The sequence below is a fragment of the Apteryx mantelli genome, chromosome 8 (genome assembly GCF_036417845.1).
Source record: "Apteryx mantelli isolate bAptMan1 chromosome 8, bAptMan1.hap1, whole genome shotgun sequence".
Lineage (NCBI taxonomy): Eukaryota > Metazoa > Chordata > Aves > Apterygiformes > Apterygidae > Apteryx > Apteryx mantelli.
Genome location: NC_089985.1, coordinates 5146644 through 5152961, shown reverse-complemented (window position 1 = coordinate 5152961; position 6318 = coordinate 5146644). Strand labels below are relative to the sequence as shown.

At 53.5% G+C, this 6318-nt stretch overlaps 1 pseudogene; it reads right to left on the bottom strand.

Annotated features, from left to right (window-relative positions):
* Positions 1-2319: 2319 nt before the first annotated feature.
* LOC136992531 (inositol 1,4,5-trisphosphate receptor-interacting protein-like 1) lies at positions 2320-5984 on the bottom strand (annotated as a pseudogene).
* Positions 5985-6318: the final 334 nt, after the last annotated feature.

Here is a 6318-nt window from a genome sequence, read left to right as displayed (position 1 = left end):
AGAAAAAAAAAAAAAAGCTCCTTTCTCCTCAAATTCTGTTCTAATGTTTCCTTTTTACAGTGCCTTCATGGCACGGTCTGTCTTTCACCGAGGACAGTAGGGAAGCTCTGCATAGGATCCGCAAAGCAGAATGAGGTTTATGGCTTTGGGGTTGTCTACAAGGAGGCATCTGTTCACAGGCTGAGCTAAAAAGGTACTTTATAGCTCCAGAGAGATTTCATTAGCATCAGGATTTCCTGTAGGAGTTTGGTGCCTTGTTGTGGTCATTGTTGTAAGTGGGAAAAAGCTTCCTTCTCTTTTTGTACAAGGGAAGGCTTCTTACCATTAAGATAACCTAAACTAATGTTCGTTATTTTCTCATTATCCCCACAATAGGCTAGTTATGCTCCTGGGACACTTCATTTATTTTCTAAATTTGCACTGCACCTCCATTCCTTCTGCAGAGCCAGGAGGTGAGTCCCATTTACAGTTAGGGCTTTCAAGCCTTTCTGACTGATGTCAAGTCAGAGAGCAGAGCATCTCTGCACAGCTCCCTTCTCCTGGGCTATAGACCTTGAAATGTTTTCCATCTGGGGTCATTTGAGGTGGTGCCTTAGAGGTTCTGCTCCAGACTTCCAGGACACAGAGTTTCAGAGGCCTCAGGTCCACCCAGTTGATAGAATGACCTTGGCTTTGAAAGCAAAGGGTCTCTCTTATTGCCACTGTGCACCTGAAAAACCTGGCAGAAGTCCGGCCCTGGATTCGCTGAAAGTTTATCAAACTTGAAATACAGAGTGAAATGTTTATGATCCAGCAAGCTGGAATTTTTCTGATGAAACTTTTGCTTGGAAAATTTCTAGTCAGCTCTAGACAAGGTTCACTTCAGCAATGTAAAGTATGGACAGTGTGGGGGGAGGACAATTAGACAAAAGTTAGAGATCAATGAATAGCCCGCTTGCTTTTGTTTGTTGTTTTGCCGGTAACAACCCATACAGCTTGAAGGAAGAGCAAAGGCTGATGTCTGGAAATATGAAAGGAAGAGACAGAAAGACAGAAAAAACATTAGTTAACCCTATCTACGTGCACAAAATGCAATCCTGAAATTGTTTTTAAACGTGACGACCGAATAGCTGCGCATACTCACAGTGAAAAATTTACCCCTAAGAGGTCCTCTACAACAATATAGCCAGTGACACATTCGGTTGCTCCTGAATTCATTCATGTGGAGATACATCGGTTCCTAATTTATTTGTAGAGTGTCCATAATTGAAATAAGTAGATATCATTGATCTCTCAAACTACAGCTATGTACAGCAGCTAATGATCTTTTTTTGATTACAATATTATTTATTATATCATTATAGACATATGTACATTATATGCTACAGCATCATTTCTCTACATGCACTACTATTTCCTGGTTCCTGCATCCTTTTAGGAAAAAAAAAAACAACAAACTTCTGGGGTGGAAGACGCAGAGAGAATCTATGGTCTCCGTTTGACCGTGACCTTTCAAAGACCCATCAGTTGGGAGGGGGTTGTGATGGCCTTGCCTGTCTTGGACAGAATGGCTGCGTTCTGCCCCTACTGACTGCGTGCGGGACGCCAGCCCGGACTTCTCCAGCACTCGGGCACGTGCAGCTCTTCTGAGGCGATGATTATGAAACAGCTTGTGAGTCTTCCCCAGCACACGAGGGCTGTATTTCTGCTGCAGGTATCCCAAATACATGTATGCGTGCACCTGTTGTGTCACACAGCTGCAGTGAGGCCAGCACTTCCCAGACACGTGACATGTATGGCGTGTGTGCCTGCTTTGAGTACAGGCCATTGCCAAAGCTTTAACCTTGCTGGCCGTGCGAACACTGTCACAGGTGCCCTATTTTGTGCCTGTTCAGCATGGGAACCGTACATCTGATGCACCTCCCAAATGTCATCTGCGCAGCGCACTTGCTACTGTCAAATAGCTTCCTGGGATTGGGGGAAATAGGGTAGCCCGGTGTGTGCTAGTGTTTGTGATTGCTGGTCATCTCCCAGACATGAGGCAATGTTGGGTGTGTATCCCTGTGGCGGGATGGGGCCCGCGTTCCCCACACAGTGTTGCCCAGATGGAGGCAGCCAGCCACAGACAGAGGGCTTGTGAAAAGAGGCAAATTTACTGGGGTGTGTGCATAGGGCAATGCTCCCAGGGGGAATCGAATGTCTCCGGAAGGATGGGCAGTCGCTGTGCAGGTGATCACAGGAGCCTCTGTCGCACACCTCCTTGCAACGGCATCTTCAGCAGGATCAGGTGAGGTTCCCCAAAGTGTGCTTTTGCTCCATTTGCAGAACCCTCTTTTGGCGTCAGTCTAACAGGCTCCTGAGACGATCCTGCAGCTCGGTGAACTCGCACAGTGCCTGGGTGTGGGCGTCAGGCTCCTGCACCAGGCGCTGGAAGAGGTTGAGCGGGCTGGCCGTTTGGAAGGTCACTGGCAGGGGGACCTCCCTGGGCACCCTCTCGTTGCCTAGGAGGAAGTGGTGAAGCTCCTTCTCCTCCAGGCAGCGGTGCAGGTAGTGCAGGACATCCCTCAGACGCTCCAGGAGATGCTCCGGGCACCACTCTGATGGGGGAAGCAGCGCCAGGAGGTGCATGGTGACTTTTCAGGTGGACAGAGGAAAGCACCAAGCCCTCCAGGAGGTAGGTGAGGAGCTGCAGACACGCCAGGTGGCAGCTGTCCTGGGGGGCCTGCCTGGCCATGAATCTGAAGAACAGCAGCTCTTGCAGGGCACAGCTCTCCAGCCACGTTGTGCTGCTGCTGAGGCCAGCCTCCGCCTCCTGGCTGCCCACAAAGGAATCCCATGGGTGAGGGCCCTGGAAGGAAGGAGTGTTCAAGAGAGTTGGTTAATATTCAAACATCACTTCCTCCAGGCTCAAGAGCGGTGCATCCCTATGAGTAAGAAGTCAAGCAAAGGAGGCAGGAGACCTGCATGGATGAGCAAGGAGCTCCTGGCAAAACTCAACCAGAAGAAGGAAGTATACAGAAAGTGGAAAGGGGGACAGGCCACTTGGGAGGAATATAGGAATGTTGTCAGAGTATGCAGGGATGCGACGAGGAAGGCTAAGGCCCGTTTGGAATTAAATCTGGCTAGAGATGTCAAGGACAACAAGAAGGGCTTCTTCAAATACATCAGCAGCAAGAGGAAGACTAGGGAAAACGTGGGCCCTTTGCTGAATGGGGTGGGTGCCCTGGTGACGAAGGATGCAGAGAAGGCAGAGTTACTGAATGCCTTCTTTGCTTCAGTCTTTACTGCTCAGGCCAGCCCTCAGGAGCCCCAGACCCTGGAGGCAAGAGAGAAAGTCTGGAGAGAGGAAGACTTTCCCTTGGTGGAGGAGGAGTGGGTTAGAGATCATTTAAGCAAACTTGACACCCACAAATCCATGGGCCCTGATGGGATGCACCCACGAGTGCTGAGGGAGCTGGCGGACGTTATTGCTAAGCCACTCTCCATCATCTTTGAAAGGTCATGGAGAACAGGAGAGGTGCCCGAGGACTGGAAGAAAGCCAATGTCACCCCAGTCTTCAAAAAGGGCAAGAAGGAGGACCCAGGGAACTACAGGCCAGTCAGCCTCACCTCCATCCCTGGAAAGGTGATGGAGCAGCTCATCCTGGAAGCCATCTCCACGCATGTGGAGGACAAGAAGGTGATCAGGAGTAGTCAGCATGGCTTCACCAAGGGGAAATCATGCCTAACCAATCTGATAGCCTTCTATGATGGAATGACTGGCTGGGTAGATGAGGGGAGAGCAGTGGATGTTGTCTACCTTGACTTCAGCAAGGCTTTTGACACTGTCTCCCATAGCATCCTCATAGACAAGCTCAGGAAGTGTGGGTTAGATGAGTGGACAGTGAGGTGGATTGAGAACTGGCTGAATGGCAGAGCTCAGAGAGTTGTGATCAGTGGTACAGAGTCTAGTTGGAGGCCTGTAGCTAGCGGTGTCCCCCAGGGGTCAGTACTGGGTCCAGTCTTGTTCAACTTCTTCATCAATGACCTGGATGAAGGCACAGAGTGCACACTCAGCAAGTTTGCTGATGATACAAAACTGGGAGGAGTGGCCGATACGCCAGAGGGCTGTGCTGCCATTCAAAGAGACTTGGACAGGCTGGAGAGGTGGGCAGAGAGGAACCTCATGAAATTCAACAAAGGGAAGTGCAGGGTCCTGCACCTGGGGAGGAATAACCCCATGCAGCAGTACAGGTTGGGGGCTGACCTGCTGGAAAGCAGCTCTGCTGAGAAGGACCTGGGAGTGCTGGTGGACACCAAGTTAAGTATGAGGCAGCAATGTGCCCTTGTGGCCAAGAAGGCCAATGGTATCCTGGGCTGCATCAGAAAGAGTGTTGCCAGCAGGTCGAGGGAAGTGATTCTCCCCCTCTACTCAGCCCTGGTGAGGCCACATCTGGAGTACTGCGTCCAGTTCTGGGCTCCCCAGTACAAGAGGGATGTGGCACTACTGGAGCAAGTCCAGCGAAGGGCCACAAAGATGATTAGGGGACTGGAGCATCTCTCTTATGAGGAAAGGCTGAGAGAGCTTGGCCTGTTTAGCTTGGAGAAGAGAAGGCTGAGAGGAGATCTTATCAATGTGTATAAGTATCTGAAGGGAGGGTGTCGAGAGGATGGGGCCAGACTCTTTTCAGTGGTGCCGAGCGACAGGACGCGAGGCAATGGGCACAAACTGAAACACAGACACTTCCATCTTAACATGAGGAAAAACTTTTTCACTGTGAGGGTGACAGAGCACTGGAACAGGTTGCCCCGAGAGGTGGTGGAGTCTCCTTCTCTGGAGATATTCAAAAGCCGCCTGGATGCAATCCTGTGCAATGTGCTCTAGGTGACCCTGCTTGAGCAGGGGGGTTGGACTAGATGATCTCCAGAGGTCCCTTCCAACCTCAGTGATTCTGTGATTCTGTGAAGACCCCCAAGTCGTCTTGCTGCACCCCCAGCATTATCTCAACGTGCACGGTCCTCCCAGAGTCATATGCGAGCTGGAGCTTGCAGGAACGGGAGGAGGGCAGCACCGTCAGCTGGCAGTTTTGTTCGGCAGCAATCACGTCCCAGGCGTTTCTCACAAAGAGCTGGAACCAGTGGGCGGTTTTCTCCACATCCAGGTAGAAGCCGGTGCACAGGGTGTGTAGGAGCCCGGGGCGCTGATACCTGCGCACTTGGCTCTGGGAGCGGTGCCGGAAGCACAGCACGTCCCCCAGCAGCTGCTCCCTCTCACACATGCACTCCAGCTTCACATGGACACGGCCGTGCCTCGCCGGCAGCTCCTCACCGGTGCCCAGCTCCAGGTGGAAGGAGTGCCCGGGTGGTGGCTTCAGGGGCACGAGCAGGCTGTAGACGGTGTCCTCCCCGCGGTGGCTCCAGCCTTCAAAGACACTGCCCACGCCGATGCACCGTTCCAGCCGTGGCAAGAAAGTTGTCAAAGAGATCATGTGGCAGGCATGGAGGAGGTTGCCCACCAGCTCCTCCACCACCTTGCACGTGTGGGCCACGTCCTGCGCTGGCCCGCAGAGGTGCTGCTCGTAGAAGGTCTCTAGGGCCCTCTGGCCTGTGGAGTCCAGCTGCTGTTCAGGAGAGAGCCAGTGCACAGCGCCCGCAGCCTCCTGCTCCTCGCCTTCCCCCTCTTCCTCGCTGCTGGAGGAGCTCAGGCCACTGCTGCTGTCAGACTTGTCAAAGTCCTGCTCCGTGGCCATCCAGAAGAGCCCAAAGAGCAGCACAAGGCCTCCAGCAAAGGTCCCAAACTGCCACAGGTCCCAGGTGGCGAAGACCACGTCTCTCCTGAAAAGTCCGCTCTGCGGCTCCTGCATCATCTCCGCAAACTCCTGCTGCAGCCGAGTCATCTCCTGACTCAGCTGCTCCTCGTGCTGCTGCATCCGCTGCTCCGTGGCCGCATCCATGTGGTCACTGACCTTCAGCGGCTGCAGGACAATGCCCAGCACGGCCAGGACGAGCACAAGGCCCACAGCCATGGCCTAGAGGAGATGGGAGAGAAGCAGGTGAGCCGGGCTGGCTGGGAGAGAGCTTGCGGATTGGCGGCAGGAGCTGCAGGCACGAAGGGGCAGGATGGAAGAAGGGGTGAGGGAGCTCGGAGGCAGCAAGGGTGGGGTTTGTGAGCGCTGCCTGAGCGAGGACCCCGGGCCGCCCCAAGGAAAGCGCTTGGGCCCTGGTGCCCGCAGGCTCCAAGGGGACGCAGGCCCTAGACGCTGATGCTGTGGGGCCCATCCTGCCAACCCTCCCCTGAGGCCCAGCATCCTGGCCAGGCTTTGTTCCAGGGGCAGGGGTGCAGAAAGGGCAAGTGCCACC